Source organism: Neovison vison, chromosome 11 (assembly GCF_020171115.1).
Source record: "Neovison vison isolate M4711 chromosome 11, ASM_NN_V1, whole genome shotgun sequence".
Classification (NCBI taxonomy): Eukaryota; Metazoa; Chordata; class Mammalia; order Carnivora; family Mustelidae; genus Neogale; species Neogale vison.
In genome coordinates, this window is record NC_058101.1 from 175,116,583 (window position 1) to 175,132,823 (window position 16,241).

General features: G+C 41.3%; 1 protein-coding gene across 2 annotated transcripts in view; it reads left to right on the plus strand.

Moving 5' to 3' along the window:
- ZMAT4 (zinc finger matrin-type 4) overlaps positions 1-16,241 on the plus strand; it is a 362,015-nt gene that overhangs the window by 132,889 nt on the left and 212,885 nt on the right. The window lies entirely within an intron of this gene.

The window sequence follows — 16,241 nt, forward strand, 5'->3', positions numbered from 1 at the left end:
TGTCAGCTGTTAGCCTTATGACCTTAGGCAAATAATTGATCTCTTGGAACCCGTGTCCTCAATGAGGCTATCATAATCACACTTTCCTTACTGGATTTTGTGAGGTGCACACTTACATGCCAAATACTGAGGAAAAAAAAGATGAATAAGGCACAGACTTGCTTTAAGGAAACTCAGAGTTGAGTGAGGGACATAAACATTGTATAAAAAAATTGCTATAATCCCACTATGTAGGTGTTTATTTAACGTTCTGCACAAAGCTCCATGGAGACAAAAGGCAAGTTGATCCATGCCAGGACGAGTCACTCAGAGATGGTGTTTCTGAGAATTGGTATTTGAGCTAGGGGTCTTTGGGCTTGAATGGATTATACCAGTTGGCGGAATTGGGAGCGAGGGAGCAGACGGGTGCATTCTTGGGTACATTCCGATCAAAAGAACTTACTAACCCCCTGCAAAGTTGGCCTGAGCCAGCTTTCATGTAATTTCAGAATCCTATAGCTATAGCAGAGCCCTGCTCTCCATCAGGATCTATTAGCAGAGAGAACAGAATTAGTTCCTTTTCCCTGAAGTCATCCAGTGACGATGCTCGTGTCCCTTCATTCAGTAGCCATTTCGTGTGGGGTTCATAGACAGTTGACAATTAGCTCTTTGAACACGGATCATTTTCTATCTACTCAAGTTCTACTCATTTTCTATCTACTCTGTACTTATTTATGTCAGAGCTTCTAGGGAGGGCTTGACTGGGCAGACAGATAGGGGGCACTTGGGGACATGGATCTGGTCAGATCCATGATTTACTCCACTCAGGTTCTGGTTCTGCAAGTAGTGTTGGGGACAGTTTATGAAGGGGAAGATGTTTGGATTTTCAAAGCAAAAAGTATATGCAAAGATCCTTTACCAATGAGCCCTTTGAGAACTTTTGCTTCTGGTGTATCCTGGAATCTGTGTATCTTTGAAAACTTGAATCTACTAATGATTTATTTCTTAAATAATTTCTATAGCTTTTTATAGTCATAACATAAGGATAAATCAGTAAGCAAGAAAAGAGGCATAGTGAACTTAGTTAAAAAAAAATTTTTTTTAAAGATTTTGTTTATTTATTGAGAGAGGGAGACAGAGTAAAGCAGACTCTGTGTTAAATCCAGAGCCTGACACGGGGCTTGATGTCATGACCCTGAGATCATGACCTGAGCTGAAGTCAAGAGTTGGACACTTGACTGACTGAGCCACCCAGGTGCCCCCATAGAGAACTTACTTTTGAAAGAGATATTTGATGCTTTTATTAGGGTGTGTATACATTTCGTAGGTGAATATGTCATTTGCCTTAGGCATTTTGACATACCAGATACAGCATGGAAGCCACTCCAGTCCCTCACTATGGCTGTGAAAGTTAATATTGGTAATTATTTGGCCAACTTTCTTTTTTACAGACTTACACCCAAGGATTAGAAGACAATATACAAATAGACAATAGCCAGCCATATATAAAGAGAGAAAGAGAATTTTTATACACTTAGAACTAAAGTAACACTGGGTTTCAACTATAACTAAGAAAAAAAGTTAAAAATAAATAAATAAAATTAGAACTTTGACCCACAACCTATAGCAACCAGCCTTGGAAATCAACCAACCAATGTATAGTAACCAGCCCAGGAAGCCTGCCTGAGTTAAACCTAGAGGAAGTCAGACCACTATCTCTAGTAACAATCCAGGAAGCCAAACAATAACCCCTGAAACAATAGGCCCCAAATAGTCTGGACATGATGAATACCTGATAGCTTTCCTAACTTTTGTCCCTGCTTCCACCTTGGAACCAACCAGAGAAAGCCAAATAGGCACCACAAGGCACTACCTTATCACATAAGGATACGCACTTGTAGTTTGCCTATTTATAGCTTTCACACACGAAAAGCCTCCAATCAGGGCATACCTGAGGCCGCCCCTTTATACTGTTACATACCTTTCTCACCTGTCTTACCTATAAATCTTCTCCAAATGCATGTGATCGAGGCTAACATCCTGGCTATGGGAAGCTCTGAATAAATAGCCTTTCTTTTTTCTCATTCAGTTGGTCTTTATTTTCACAGGGTTGCAAAATGGGGATAAAAAGGACATCTAATGTACAGTTTTCTCATAAGGCCCCAATTAGATAGCTCCTTTATTCAGGACTTCGTTTTCAAAGGTCCTTCTCCCTGGAGTTGTCATCATTGCTCCCCTCTCTACCACTACCCTGTGTTCTTAGAAGAATGTAACACTCTATTCACATGTCTCTCCATTCTTGTCCATCCTTCCCACTTCTCTGTTTCCAGGGGCTATGATGGGTTTGTATCCCAGTCTTACCTTACTGAGAACAGTTTCATGGCTGCCCTGATTACCCCAAAATTGAGTGACTTCTGAAAACAGAAAGCTTGTTGCTGAGTTTCTACGCCCTGACTATGCATGAACCTGGGGCCCACACTGATTCCTAAAACTGATAGGGCTGATAAGTAACAGCAGCTGTCCCTTCCTTCCCACTTCTTAGCCTTCTGGGAATACAGAGCAACTCCAAATTTACAACCAGATGAACAGAAGTGCCTATTACTATTTCCAAGGTCTATTGTCCTTTCTACTCCAGGTGATTTGACTTTCTTATTATTTCTCAAAAACAAAGTTCATTTCTGCCTCCTATCCTGATATACCCAGCTTTTTAAATTCCTCCCTTAATATGCTTTACTGTTTAGAATTCTCATCTGGATATTCTATGGTTTGTTTGTTTTTTTTGTTTTCGTTTTTTAAATTTTTTCCCCTGAAACTTTAGAGTGAGTCATTTTCCTCCTGAGGCCACAGAGTAAAATTAAATGTGAAATAAATTGTTATAGTTGATTGCCTTAGAGAAATTTTCTGTAATCTTGTGAGCATTAGAGCCAAAAAGGACTTTAAAGAACATCTAGTTCATTGAAAGTCTCAGGTTTTCAAGTTACTTTTTAGTATCTTCTCACTTGCTTTGGGAAAAAAGAAATGTCTACTTATGGAACAACATTTTTAAGTAAAAAGATGATTTAGTTTTGTTTTTATTCTGTAAGAGTAAGTAACTGCCAGCAAAAATCACCAGTCGGTATTAAGTAAATAGTGTTTTGACATGGAGTTAATAGAATTCCTTCTGAATGGAGAAACTTAACATTTGGTTAGTGTGTTCAAACTTATCACTTTTAAATACTTGTATGATTACCTATAGGTCTGGAACATTCCGCAGAGCTGGAGAACCTCCAGGATCACTTTTATGGGTCCCTAAAATCCTGGGTTTCCCCATCTTAGGCCAAAAGTGAAAATAAGTCCCTAAGCAGCACCATGATTTGCCCAAACTGGTCAGGCCTGAGATTGACACTCTCCCTGCTTCCCTTAAGTTCTATTCCTATGCTTCTCCCCCATATCTTGAAATGATATCTTATTTAGGTGTTGAAGCCATTGCTGGGTTCATAGCCAGAGAGCAATGCTGTTCTGGGGCAAAGTAATAATAGCTGGTGGTTAGCACGCACTTCCCACTTCCATTCTAAATGCTTTACATACATTAACACATTTAATCCTCACTGCTGTGTAGGGTAGGAACTATCATTATCCCCACTTTACAGAAAAGCAAACTGAAAGAGAGAAATTCAGTCCCTCGACTCTGGTTACAACACCGGTAAGTGGCAGAGACAAGGCTGGGGAAATACAAAAGAAAACTCCTCTGGTACTGCAAACAAGCTCCCCATGTCACTTCCAGAGATAGGTAGCTAGCAGCTAATAAGTGCGAGGCATGTAGAGAGAAAGGACACGGATCCTTCCCCAACAGAGATCAGGATCTGTTTGGGGGGCAGTGTCCAGTGTGCAGTCATGTCTTCTAATACAGTGTGATAGTTGCACAGGTGTGACCACAGACATCTCCTGGGGCAACGTCTGGCATATTTGCACGGGTCCCCAACCTCTTCTGGTAGAATGAGGCTGGACGGAATTGCCTGGAGAAAGTGGACCAAACTGATTCTTGAGGGACACGTGGGGGCAAGTCCAGTGAATAGGGGCAGCAAAGGGCTCTTTTTTTTTTTTTTAAAGATTTTATTTATTTATTTGAGAGAGAGGGAGAGAGACAGAAGGTGAGGGAGAAGCATGTCCCCCCTCTGAGCAGGAGTCCCACACAGGGCTCAATCCCAGGACCCTGAGATCATGACCTGAGCTGAAGGCAGATACTTACTAACCCACTGAGCCACCCAGGCACCCCGCAAAAGGTTCGTCTGAGTGTGGAGTCAACATGAGTAATGTCTTCAGGGAAACCAAATTCGAAGGTATTTCTAGAGCGTAAATGCCAGTGGGCGGCTGTGTCAGATTCCCAGGATTGCTGTAACAAAGTCGCACAGACTGGGTGGCTAAAAACAACAGAAATTTATTTTCTCACAGTTCTAGAGGCTACAAGTCTGAATCACGGTGTAGGCAGGGCCTCCCTCTGGAGGCTCTGATTGAAAATCGGTTCCATGCTTCTCTCCTCGCTGCTGGCAGTGCTTGGCGTTCCTTGGCTCATAGCTGCATCACGCCAATCTGCTTCTGTCTTCACCCGGTCTCCTCCTTGTGTGGGTCTCTGTGTGTTCTCTCCTCTTCCTGTAAGGACGACTGACACCGGATTTAGAGCCCGCTGTAACAATCCAGTATGATCTCATTGTAATTAATTCATCGGCAGAGACCCTGTTTTCCAGTGTCACCTGTTCAAGGTGGACGTGAACGTGGGGTGGGAGGAGCACAGAAGTGTGGGATGGTGGGGAGAGGTTCAGACGTATATTATGCATAATATTAGCATTTACTTTGTCAAAATGTGGTTTTCTCCATAGGTCTGCAGCTCAGTTCATGAGCATTTCTCAAAGAGAGGTGCATTTACCAATAAGAGCTGTGTGCTTCAACTTCCAGCTGTGCATTGAGAGCTAGAAGTGGGGATTTTGTCCCTGGCTTGGCTGCATATATTAGTTTTATAACTTTGTTTTGGACTTTGTAAACCTTAATTGCTGTGGTTGTAATCAGGGCCTCTGAACGCGCTGCCCGGCCTACCTCTCAGAGTCGTTAAGGGGCTCAAATAAAACCTTCCTCTTCATGAAGCTGCAAGATAAATGGCAAAGTATGTGTGGACTGTTCTTTCATTGGGTTTTTCATTCTGTCTCTTGGTTGCCATCTTTTGTTCCCACTGTGCAATACACAACTCTCTAGTCCAGTAGGGGCAGGCCAGCTGTTTTCCTGTAGGATACCTGAAGGGCAGTTAGGACATCAGTACGGGTGAGGTCATGTGGATTTATAAAACAAGGGTCAGAAATAACTGCTTGTCAGCCTCAGACCACTGCCTATTCTGGTGAGGTCCACAAACCAAGAAAGGTTTTTACAGCCTTACGTAAGCCCATGGGTTGGGAGAGTGGGGAAGGATTAAAAGAAGACTATATTTTTTCCTTCCCTATCCCCGAAGCCCCCCACTCTGCCTCTCAAATTCCTCATATCAGGGAGATCATAATTGTCTTAAAAAATGAAATAAGATGGACTCAGGAGTGAGACAAACCATAAGAGACTCTTAATCTCACGAAACAAACTGAGGGTTGCTGTGGGGAGGCAGGTTGTGGAGAGGATGGCTGGGTGATGGACATTGGGGAAGGTATGTGCTATGTATGGTGAGTGCTATGAAGTGTGTAAACCTGGCGATTCACAGACCTGTACCCCTGGGGCAAATAATACATTATATGTTAATAAAAATAATTAAAAAAATTAAAATAAGAGTATATTGCCATGTGAAAAGTACATGAACTTCAAATTTTCATGTCCACAGATCAAGTCTTTATGGAATGCAGCCATGTTCAATGTTAACAGCTCTATTCACGGGGCAGCCGCCGAGCTGGGTTGCTGCAATAGTCTTGATGTCCCACAAGCCTAAAATGTTACCCCTCTGGCCCTTTGCAGAACATGCCTTGCTGACCCCTGTGCAAGCTGGGTAGTTTTGGTGAAGAAAGAGGGGTTCTGTCCCTCCTCTCGTTGGGTGTCTCTCTACTCGCAGGAAGGATCCCTTTACATCATTCCAGCCTCTCAAAGCTGCCTTGTCCTTGTTCCTTTAGAGCTTTAGTTTCCCCGTGGCCAGTTGAAGGTTTTGGCCAGGAGGAAGTACCATTCCAAACCTCTGAGCGAGAATAGACACGTGGTGTTTTGCTTAGGTTCTCTTAATGCAGATAGCTTGACGTGTCGGAACGAGTTCTGTTAAGATGAATTTGTTTGAAGCCAGCAGCACTGTGGAAGCAATGAAAAGAGTCGGTTTCTCATGCCATCCACACAGCAAGGCCAGCTCAGGGGAAACCAGAACTCCTGGTTTTTTGAGATCATCCTGATTCAGAATACACATTCTTGTCCCTACAAATCAAGGGTATGTCCTGCAAGGTCCAATATTTCCTCTCTAAAGTGTACCCAAAAGAGGAATCAAAATTTTGTTATACAGACACACCAGATAATAATTTAAATGGAAAAAACCCCAGAACTCCTCATTAATGTGAATGTGCAGCATGGCATTCGGCTATCCATGACTCTCTCTGGGCCCCAGACTAGACCTCTAGCTTGGGACTGTGGTTCTGAAACTCATTTATATCATAATTATTACTTTGATCTAAAATCTGATCCAGAGGGGAAGAAGAGAAGGATGTATCAAAAGACAGCTATGAATTTTTTTTTTCCCCTACAACAGAAGTAGTGTAGTGGGTCTTTGGGTCTTTGATTCTACTGTTGACATATCCTTGAATCATTCCCTTGTTAGCTAGTCACTAATTAAGCCCTCCTTATGTGTCAAGCTCTATGCTGAATACTTGCTAGAAATGTCATTTGAACTTGACAAATGCAACTAAGAATCTTTAGTGCATCTATTTAAAAAAGGGTTAAGGGGTACCTGGAAGGCTCAGTTGGAAGAGCATGCGACTCTTGATCTTGGGGTTGTGAGTTGGGTATAGAGATTACTTAAAAATTAAAAAAAGATCTTTAAAATAATTTTTTATTTATTTTACTATTTATTTTTTTTAAAGATTTTATTCATTTATTTGACAGAGAGAGATCACAAGTAGGCAGAGAGGCAGGCAGAGAGAGAGGAAGGGAAGCAGGCTCCCGCTAAGCAGGGAGCCTGATGCGGGACTCAATCCCAGGACCCTAAGACCATGACCCGAGCCAAAGGCAGAGGATTAACCCACTGAGCCACTCAGGCAACCCTAAAATTTTTTTTTTTAAAAAAGGAGTGAAGTCTAAAGCTTAGGTCAAATACCTTATCTCAACTCCCAGACCTTGAGAATGATACAGCCAAATTCAAACACAGTACTGTTTGGTACTAGAACTGGAGCTGTGTGTTACTGTATAGGCTTCATTTATTTATTCTTTTTTTTTTTTTTTTTTAAAGAAATAGTGACTTCCTACTAAGAGGTACTATTTAGATTGCTGAGAATTTCATGATGAAGGAAACAGATGCAGTTGCAATTTACAGAGTTTATAAGATAGTGGGAGAAATGGGCATTTTTTTTTAAAGCATACAAATATATAAATGAAGGACAGTAATGGAAAAGCATGGACTAGGGAAATCATAGGTCTTTGGGATCAGAGAAGCTTTGCCTGAACAACTGATGCTTCAGCTGTGTCTGAAAGTTGAGTGGGGGAAGCAGAAGAATGCCAGGCAGCGGGAGAAGCATGTGCAAAGGCCCTGTAGTCAAAGAAATCATGGCACACTTAAGGTAGAAAATGAAAGCCAGTGTGGCTGGTATTCAGAAACGGAAACAGGCAGTGACTTCAGATGCGGAGAAGGGATCAGTGGAGAGAAGAGTGGAGGTGAACGGTTCCGCTGAGAGTACGGATGTGGGTGAGGCTGATGGCAGCGGCAAATGATGAGAAATACATGAATTTGAGGGATAAGTTGGTAAAAATCAATTGACTGGGTAATGGATCTGAAACAGAAGGAGGTTTCTGAAAACTTCCAGTTCAGAACTTGCCCTAGGTGGTTGCTGTCCCTCTGACAGGCAGGGTAGTTTTCTTCCCTAAGGGCAAAGAGAGCAGGAAGATCTGAGAATCGGGATGGATTTTGAGGAAAACTCTTTCTCCATGCTATTCCATGTCGATCCCGGCTGAGCAGAACTAAAGTTGCCTAGAGGTGAATTTGCCTCCAGCCGCAGGGTAGGGGACAGCAAGGGAGAAGTGTCTGGTAAACTTTTGTTCTTCAGTGAAGGGTTTCTCCTTTTTTATTGGAGCGTGAGGCCAAGCCAGGTGCCCATCCCAGGAGCTGGATCTCACGGAGGCAGGCTAGAGTTTCCCTACAGGTGCACTGATGTCCAAGGTCAGGACAGGGTGCTGAATGAATTCAAAGCAGTTACCAAGTGCAGGGGGTGGGGAGAGGAGAGAATTGGAGCTCTGGTATCCTGAAGTAAGATAGCAGAGAGTTCTTTGGAGGCTTCTAGCAAGACAGATGCTGAAGTCGTTGGTGGTTAAATAACGTGTTTCTAGTAGGAGGACTGGGATTATTGAGACAGTTGGAATAACTCAGATATGGTTTTAGGACCTAGATCCAGTGACTTCCAGTGGGTTTGTTCTGTCCCTCCTTAGTTCAAAAGGCAGAAATGATAAGACTCACAGTTTTAGACTTTATGAGGGCAGGGACCGTACTTTATTCATCTTTTTATCTCTTCCCACAGAGGCGTTCCATAAATTATTGTTTATATTTTCATAGTAAGGTATTATCCTATTTTTCTCCAAAACAATTATGATTAAAAATAGTTTTAATAAAAACCTATCATTTGTATGGGGAATCTTACAGAGTATTACCATGAAATTATATTTTAATTATAACCCTATCAAAGTGCCTTGTTAAACCGAGATTTTATAAAATTGGGTTTGTTCAGGAAAATCTGGAAGTCATGAACATTGTTTCTGTGAGGATCTCTACCAGGTTCTTGGTCTCATCTTGGTCATTGTGTGCCCAAAATATATAAGGGCAGGGGGAGGATTTGGGAGGTTATGCTGTCATTGCCCAGGCTGGTCTCTCCAGCAAGTGCTTCTGGGGGTCACCCACATCTTCTGGCTCCATCTCTCCTGTCTGTAACCACCGCCCCCCACCCCACTCACTTATTAGCTGCCCTCTCAGTGGCTGCACTGTGACCAACTCTTGCATGTCTTCTCCTGTCTGCCCTGGAAGCTTGACCCTAGTGTACCACAAATCGAGACTATTCAAATGTGCAACTAATGGAGGTACATTTCCTTCTCACCTTCCCACCCTATTTCAGCCCTAAGAAAAAAGGAAACAGAGTCTGGAAGTTCTTCTCTGGAGGACGTTTTGGTGTTGCCTCCAGGGCAAGCAGGTGGATCAGACTTACGGGGTGTGGTGAAACATGGACGAGTAGAGGTCAAATGCCTTAACATGTGTCTTTCACTTTGCACACCAAATGGGCTCTTGAAAATGAATCATAAATTTTTTGTTTGTTTTGTTTTGTTGAGGGCAGTTAGAATAAAAGAATTCTGGGGACCATAGACTTCTCTAACTTCAGCTCTGAGATGTCAGTCTCTATGTTGCCTTTCCTTTCCGAGAGGCTAGCAGGCGAGTGTGGGAGCCCCTAGACGCAGCTTGATGGCTCACTAGCATGTGGGAACCGGGTTCTTCGGCTCTCTTATCTGTCTGCTGTTTCCTCTTTCCAGGTGTCTGCATCTCAAGCGATCTTTCCTATCTCAGTTTTTTACCCTGATGGATTTTCTTGGTTCATATCCTAGAATCTCACAGAACAGAAGTCTGTTCTTCTCTTAAATCCCAGCTCTTTCCTGAAAAAATTTTACCACTCACTTTTAATCAAATGTCTGCCCTTATGTGTCTGGGTCCATTTATCTCCATCTCTTCCCTGGCTGCGGGGAGGGGTGTGAGAAGATCTTGCCTCCCTTCTTCCTTTTGTTGTACACAGTGCAGTGAGTCTTTACTCTCTTAAGGCAATGTCATAAATCATGCCCGCTGTCTTCCCATTAGGCGACCCCATGTGCCCATTCTGTTTCTCCTTAGTAACCTCTGGGCATTCCTCATGCTCAGAATATTATTCTTGCAGAACAAAGAAGTCTGTTTCCTTCACTACATTCCGGTTTGTGACTGTTTGGCTTTGTTTAGGTCAATGTGTTCTTTTAGGAATATATATTTTTTCTTCTTGCCCTAGAAGCAGCCATGGGTTGTGCCATTAGAATACAAGATACATTTATAACTTCGTGTGACCTGGATTTGGTGCAGGTAATGCTGAGACAATGATGAATGTGCCCTGATAAACGCCAGAAAGCCTTGAGAAAACACATTAAAAAATAGGGATGATGCACTGGGTTCTACTAATTTGAAGTAAAATGTCTTTTTGAGCTTGGATCCAGTAAACCTGTCTCATGCCCCTGCCCTCTATCACAGATGATACAGGGAGCTCCATGTACATGGTCTTACATAATTTTCAGAGAATTTTATCATGTGAGCATTATGGTGCCCATTTTGTAAGTGAGATCAAGAAGGTTCAGAGAGGAAAGAAACATACAAAACTGAGGTCATCTGACTCTTGGGCATTTTCTACATGCAACTTTTGATGCATTGCATTTCTTTAAGAACACGCTTTCATTTCTGACTCAGCCATTTCCCATGTTGGTGACATTAGTAGTGCTAGATTCCTTTTTTTTTTTTTTTTAAGATTTTACTTATTTATTTGACAGACAGAGATTACAAGTAGGCAGAGAGGCAGGCAGAGAGAGAGGAGGAAGCAGGCTCCCTGCTGAGCAGAGAGCCCGATGCGGGGCTCGATCCCAGGACCCTGGGATGATGACCTGATCTGAAGGCAGAGGCTTAACCCACTGAGCCACCCAGGCGCCCCGTAGTGCTAGATTCCTGTAGAACATTCTTTATGGGAGTGGACCAAGGAATTCTTCCAGTCAGGGCTCCAGTGGATTGGGGTGATGTTCACTGTGTCATCCTAATCGCATACTTTTTCCCCCTCAGGTCCCTACTGAGGGTTGATAGCCTTACACGTATTGAGAATCCAAGAGGCAGATACTATGGGGCCTCCTGATTCCATGTCATGTAAAGGAATGAGCAGAGGCATTGGGGAAAGACCTGAGATGAATATATCCTCTATTTCCTGCTAGTGGGTTGACCTTGTCAAGTTCTTGATCTTTTGTAGACTTAGTTAGCCCATCTATCCCATGACTTGGGTGAGGAATGAAGTGATTGTGAAAATAGAAGGAGTAGGGAGGGCAGGGCCTGGGGTTAGGTGCCTGACAACCGTCACTTCTTTTCCCTATCTAATGCACTAGGTAAGGGAGACATTCTTTCTGATACTCTATTTGATCAGGAGATACACACACTAGACTGATGCAAGTGAGCAGGTACGGAAATTAATCAGTCTGTTTTCGAGGACCAAATGCTGTCGAGAGAGATGTTTTCTGTAGAAGCCATAAGTAATTGCCAAGGAACTAGAGAAACTGAGAAAATATTGCAGTGTTCAATAACATTCTTGTTTTAAAGAACCTAAACTAATACAAAGAGGGAAAAATATGGTGTTGGCATTAGCACATTGGGGCTTGCTTGGAGGAACACGTATGTCTTGTCGTTCCTTGGCTGTTATCCAGCGCCAATATTTTAGTCTAGCTGGAAGAGAGTCAGATATTTGGAACAGCTCCGGGTGACAGCGTGCACTCCCCTCAGCCACGTGCACAGCGTGGTTGCTCGTGTTCCCCTCCCTTCTGCTCACAGGTGGCGTTGTTCAGTCATGGCACACTGACTTTAATAGATATTAAAAATGTGGCTGTTTGAGCGTGTCATTCTCGAAACCCCATCGAAACTCTCTGTGGAAGCATATGTGAATGAGTGTGGTCCTGGGCCATTACTTGCTGCAACAGGAACTGTTCCTCTTGATCTGTGACATTGAATAGCCAAAGAGTCTTGTAATCATGTATAATTTGTCTATTAGTTTTGTCTTTTTGCCAAGCATAGTTAAAATTGTGTAGCGAAGGAGACTATTTTTATTGTGAATTCCTGGTAAAAAAAAAAAAAGGCATTTTTCTTCAGAGTTATTAACTTGATTTTACAGTTGACCTTTAAAGGAATGTCTATGGCTTCAGATACTCAAGAGCTCAGCAAATATTATCCTCCATATAATTTAAATAGTCATTATAGTTTGGGCTATAGGCACTGAATGTATATCAGAAGATATTATTTTTTTTTAATTTTGAAATTTTATTGTAAAGGAAAAAAAATCTTGTTTTATTGGTGCATTGAGTGATGGTTGACCTTTTCTAATTAAATTTCCTCTTCACATTTCAGCTGTACATAATTCTAGAAGGTCACTGGTTGGCATTAGCAATTCCAGAAATGAATGGTCATGATGTCACATCCTGGAATTGACAAATTAGTTTGTTTGATATCCCATTATCCATTGTATCCATTGTTGTAATGAGGGATGGAAACATTCAAGATGGATTTAAGACTTGAAATTTTCTGAAAACCAGGGAATAAGAGTCTTTAATGGGTTTTCCTACCCATCCATTTCTCCATACAGATTTTTCATTTTTATGTTTTTGTTTTGTTTTGTTTTGTTTGTTTGTTTGTTTGTTTTGCATTATGACATAGTGTACTGGACAGGAGTTCTCTACAGTCTTGTCACATAGAAATAAAACAGAAAATTGTTAGTCCAGTCTACATTTCACTTGGTCTTCAAGAAAGGGCGAGAGATCTTGGATGGGTCATTAATTGTTTATGGATTGTTTCCTCCTCTGGACTAAATGACCACTTGTTGCTTTCTGATTTTAATTAATTGCAATTTAAATATTTTCTGGTAACCAATATTATGATTCATAAATAATCTGGATCAGTGCATTGTTTATAATCTCAGATATTTCTCTTATTTTGTAATGCATTAATTATTTATCCATATAAACCATTAATAATTGCTTTGTGCTTATTCCAGACATCGAGTAAGTGGTGAGCAAAGCCAGACCCAAAGTCTTTGCCTTAAATTGAAATATCAGCTCTGATAAGTGCTCTGGTTGAGTGGACATGGTGCTGAGGGAGATCATTTAGGAGAGGTGACCTGTCTGGGAACTGAGGGAAGACTTCTCCGAGTAGTGATTCCCAAGTGGCATCTGAAGAGTGCACAGGCATTAACTGGGTAAAAGGGTAAGGGAGGTTTCTAGGGAGAAGGAACAACATCTGGGGGCAAGTGTAACTTGGGCAAAACACAGCAGGTGTGATGGTAGAAGACGTTAGAAGAGTCACAGAGTAGGTTGGAGACCACTGAGGTTTTTAGGAAAGGTGACAATGTAATTCATCATCCAAACTGGGACATCTCTGAATGTGAAAGGGCACCATTGATAATGAAGCTGGAAGAATGGGTGTAAGCCAATATGTAGGATGGAAGACTACTTAAAAGCCATTTTAGGAAGTTTTGTTTTTTATTTTAAGTACAACCAGAATCCACTGAAGAGTTTTAAGTCAGGAGACTAAATGTTCAGATTTGGCTTTTAAGAATCATTCTGACCGCTATGTTCTTGCAGCATTATTTACAGTAGCCAAGATATGGAAGCAACCCAAGTGTCCATCAGTGGAGGATGAATGGATAAAGAAGATATCACACACACAAACACACAGACACAGACACACACACACACACACTGGAATACCACCCAGCCATAAAATAGAATGAAGTCTTATCATTTGTGATAGTATGGATAGAATTTGAGGGTATTATACTAAATAAAATAAGCCAGACAGAAAAAGACAAATACTGCATTTTCACTTAAAAGTAAGATCTAAAAAAAAAAAAAAGAAAAGAAATGAAACCCAGGCTGGATAGATCCAGAGAACAAACTGATGATTTATGGAAGGGAGGGATGGAAGTGGGCAAAATGGATGAAAGAGATCAAGGGGTGCAGCCTTCCAGGTATAAAATAAATAAGTCATGGAGATACAAGTACAGCATGGGGAATACAGTCAATAATATTGTATTAACTTTGTATGGTGACAGATGGTAGCTAGACTTACTGACTTACTGTGATCAGTATAATATATGCAAATGTCAAATCACTGTGTTGCACACCTGAAACTCATGAAATTGTGTCAATTTTTATTCAATGAGAATAAATATAAAAATAAAAATCACTCTATTGCAATGTGAAGAAAAGACTAAAGGATGTCCCAGAGTGGGAGTGAGGTAGACCTGTTACATGTCTGTTATCAAGTTTTTAGGGGAGTTAGAACTTAGCAGAGGTGAGAAGTGAGCAGATATGAGAGAAGTTAAAGTGAACATCATCAGGGATGGAGAACTGATTGCACAGAGGGCCCTAAGTTGTTTCCATCTGTTTATATCCACACCCTTTGGTATTATCCTCCCCACTGAAGTCAGGGTTTAGCTAGGTAATTTTGCCAGTGGACCAGTAGCAAGTGTATCATAAGCAGAGTCTTGAAAAACATGCATGCATTATTCTTAGGCTCTTGATGCTCCTGGACTCTTGCAACCGATCTGGGCTAGCTTATAGGAGGATGAAAGAACATGTGGAAAGAGTCTGGGCATCCCAGCAGAGGCCATCATAAACCTGGAAACCAAGCCAGCACCAGCCAAGCAAACAGCTGATGGCAAATGCGGAGAGCAGGCAAGCCTGGCTCAGACCAGGAGAACCACTCAGCTGAGCCCTGCCTGAATGGCCGACCTGCTGAGTCATGGACTGAGATAAACAATTGTTTTTTTTGGCATGGTTTGTTACATAGCAGTAGATACGGAAGCTGCTCACTGAGAGGAGACTGTGAAAGAGAGCCGGTTTAATTTAGATGTGCTGACTTTGAGGAAGTGACATCAAATAGGAGTGTGCTGTATAAGGGAAGCTTAGCTGATTATTACCAAAGTAGTGATAGAGGATAAAACTAGCTATAAAAGAAAATTTTTGCATTTTACTACTGTATGTTCAGTACAATACTGAATGATCTATTTTTGTTTCCTCAAGAGGGGAGTTGAGTGTTGAGGACTAACAAATATTAAATGTCCCTTGGCTCTCTTACTTTCTGGCACATGGGGTTGAAGGACAGTAGTTTTAATGACATTAGAGATGTGATAGCATAAGCCCATTTTCTGGCTGGAAGTGGGGCCTTGTTGCCTGGCAACTCTGGCTCTGGGCATATTAGTAAAGAAAGAAGTGTGCTGCTTGAAGCTCGCTTTCTGTGTTCCTCTCAGGGCTTCTGTGCTTGACACTTGGATACTCTCATCACTTCTCCAAGTTCTTTGCTTGGGAAAGGACCTTACAAGCTTAGTTCATACTAAGATGTGAATGACCGATAAGCATAAAGTTTTTTGTGTTACGTAGAACACTAAGTATTTTGTAGTCCTTTTTGATAGTTGAGTTATAATTGATATAGAATATTACATTAGTTTCAGATATATAATGATAATTCAATATTTGTGTATAATGCAAAATAAATCTAGTTGACATCTGTCACTACACATAATCACAGAATTTTGTGTGTGTGATGAAAACTTTTAACTTTTAATGTTTTAGCAACTTTCAAATATGCAGTTATGGTCACCATGCTATACATTGATTTTATTTTATAACTAGATTTTATTTTATAACTAGATTTTATCTATGATTTTATTTTATAACTAGAAATTTGTGCCTTTTGACAACCTTTACCCACTTCACCTTTCCCCCACCCTCCTCTGGCAACCACCTATCTGTTCTGTGTATCTAAAACAATGGCTTTGATAATTTTTGTTTTTTGTTCTTTTTTTAGATTCCACAAGTAAGTGAGATCATATGGTGATTGTCCTTCTCTAATTACATAATGTCTTCAAAGCCCATCATTGTCACAAACTACAAAATTTATTCTTTTTTATAAAAGATTTGTTTATTTTAGAGAGAGAGAATGTGAGTGAGCACAGGTGGGAGGGACAAAAGGTGAGGGAGAGAGAGTCTGAAGCAGACTCCCCGCTAAGTGAGGAGCAAAACTCAGGCCTCGATCTCATGACCCTGAGATCACAACATGAACTGAAACCAAGAGTCAGATGCTCAACTGACTGTGCCACACAGGCACCTCTAAAATTTACTCCTTTTTATGGCTGAGTAATATTCCTCCCTCTGTGTGTCTATGACTTATACCACTAAATCTTAAACAAGAAGAAATCTCTCTGTGTTCTGAAAAATGCAATTATATGAGTATGGGGAAGATGTTTCAATATGCAACTTAGTTGGACTACTACTCT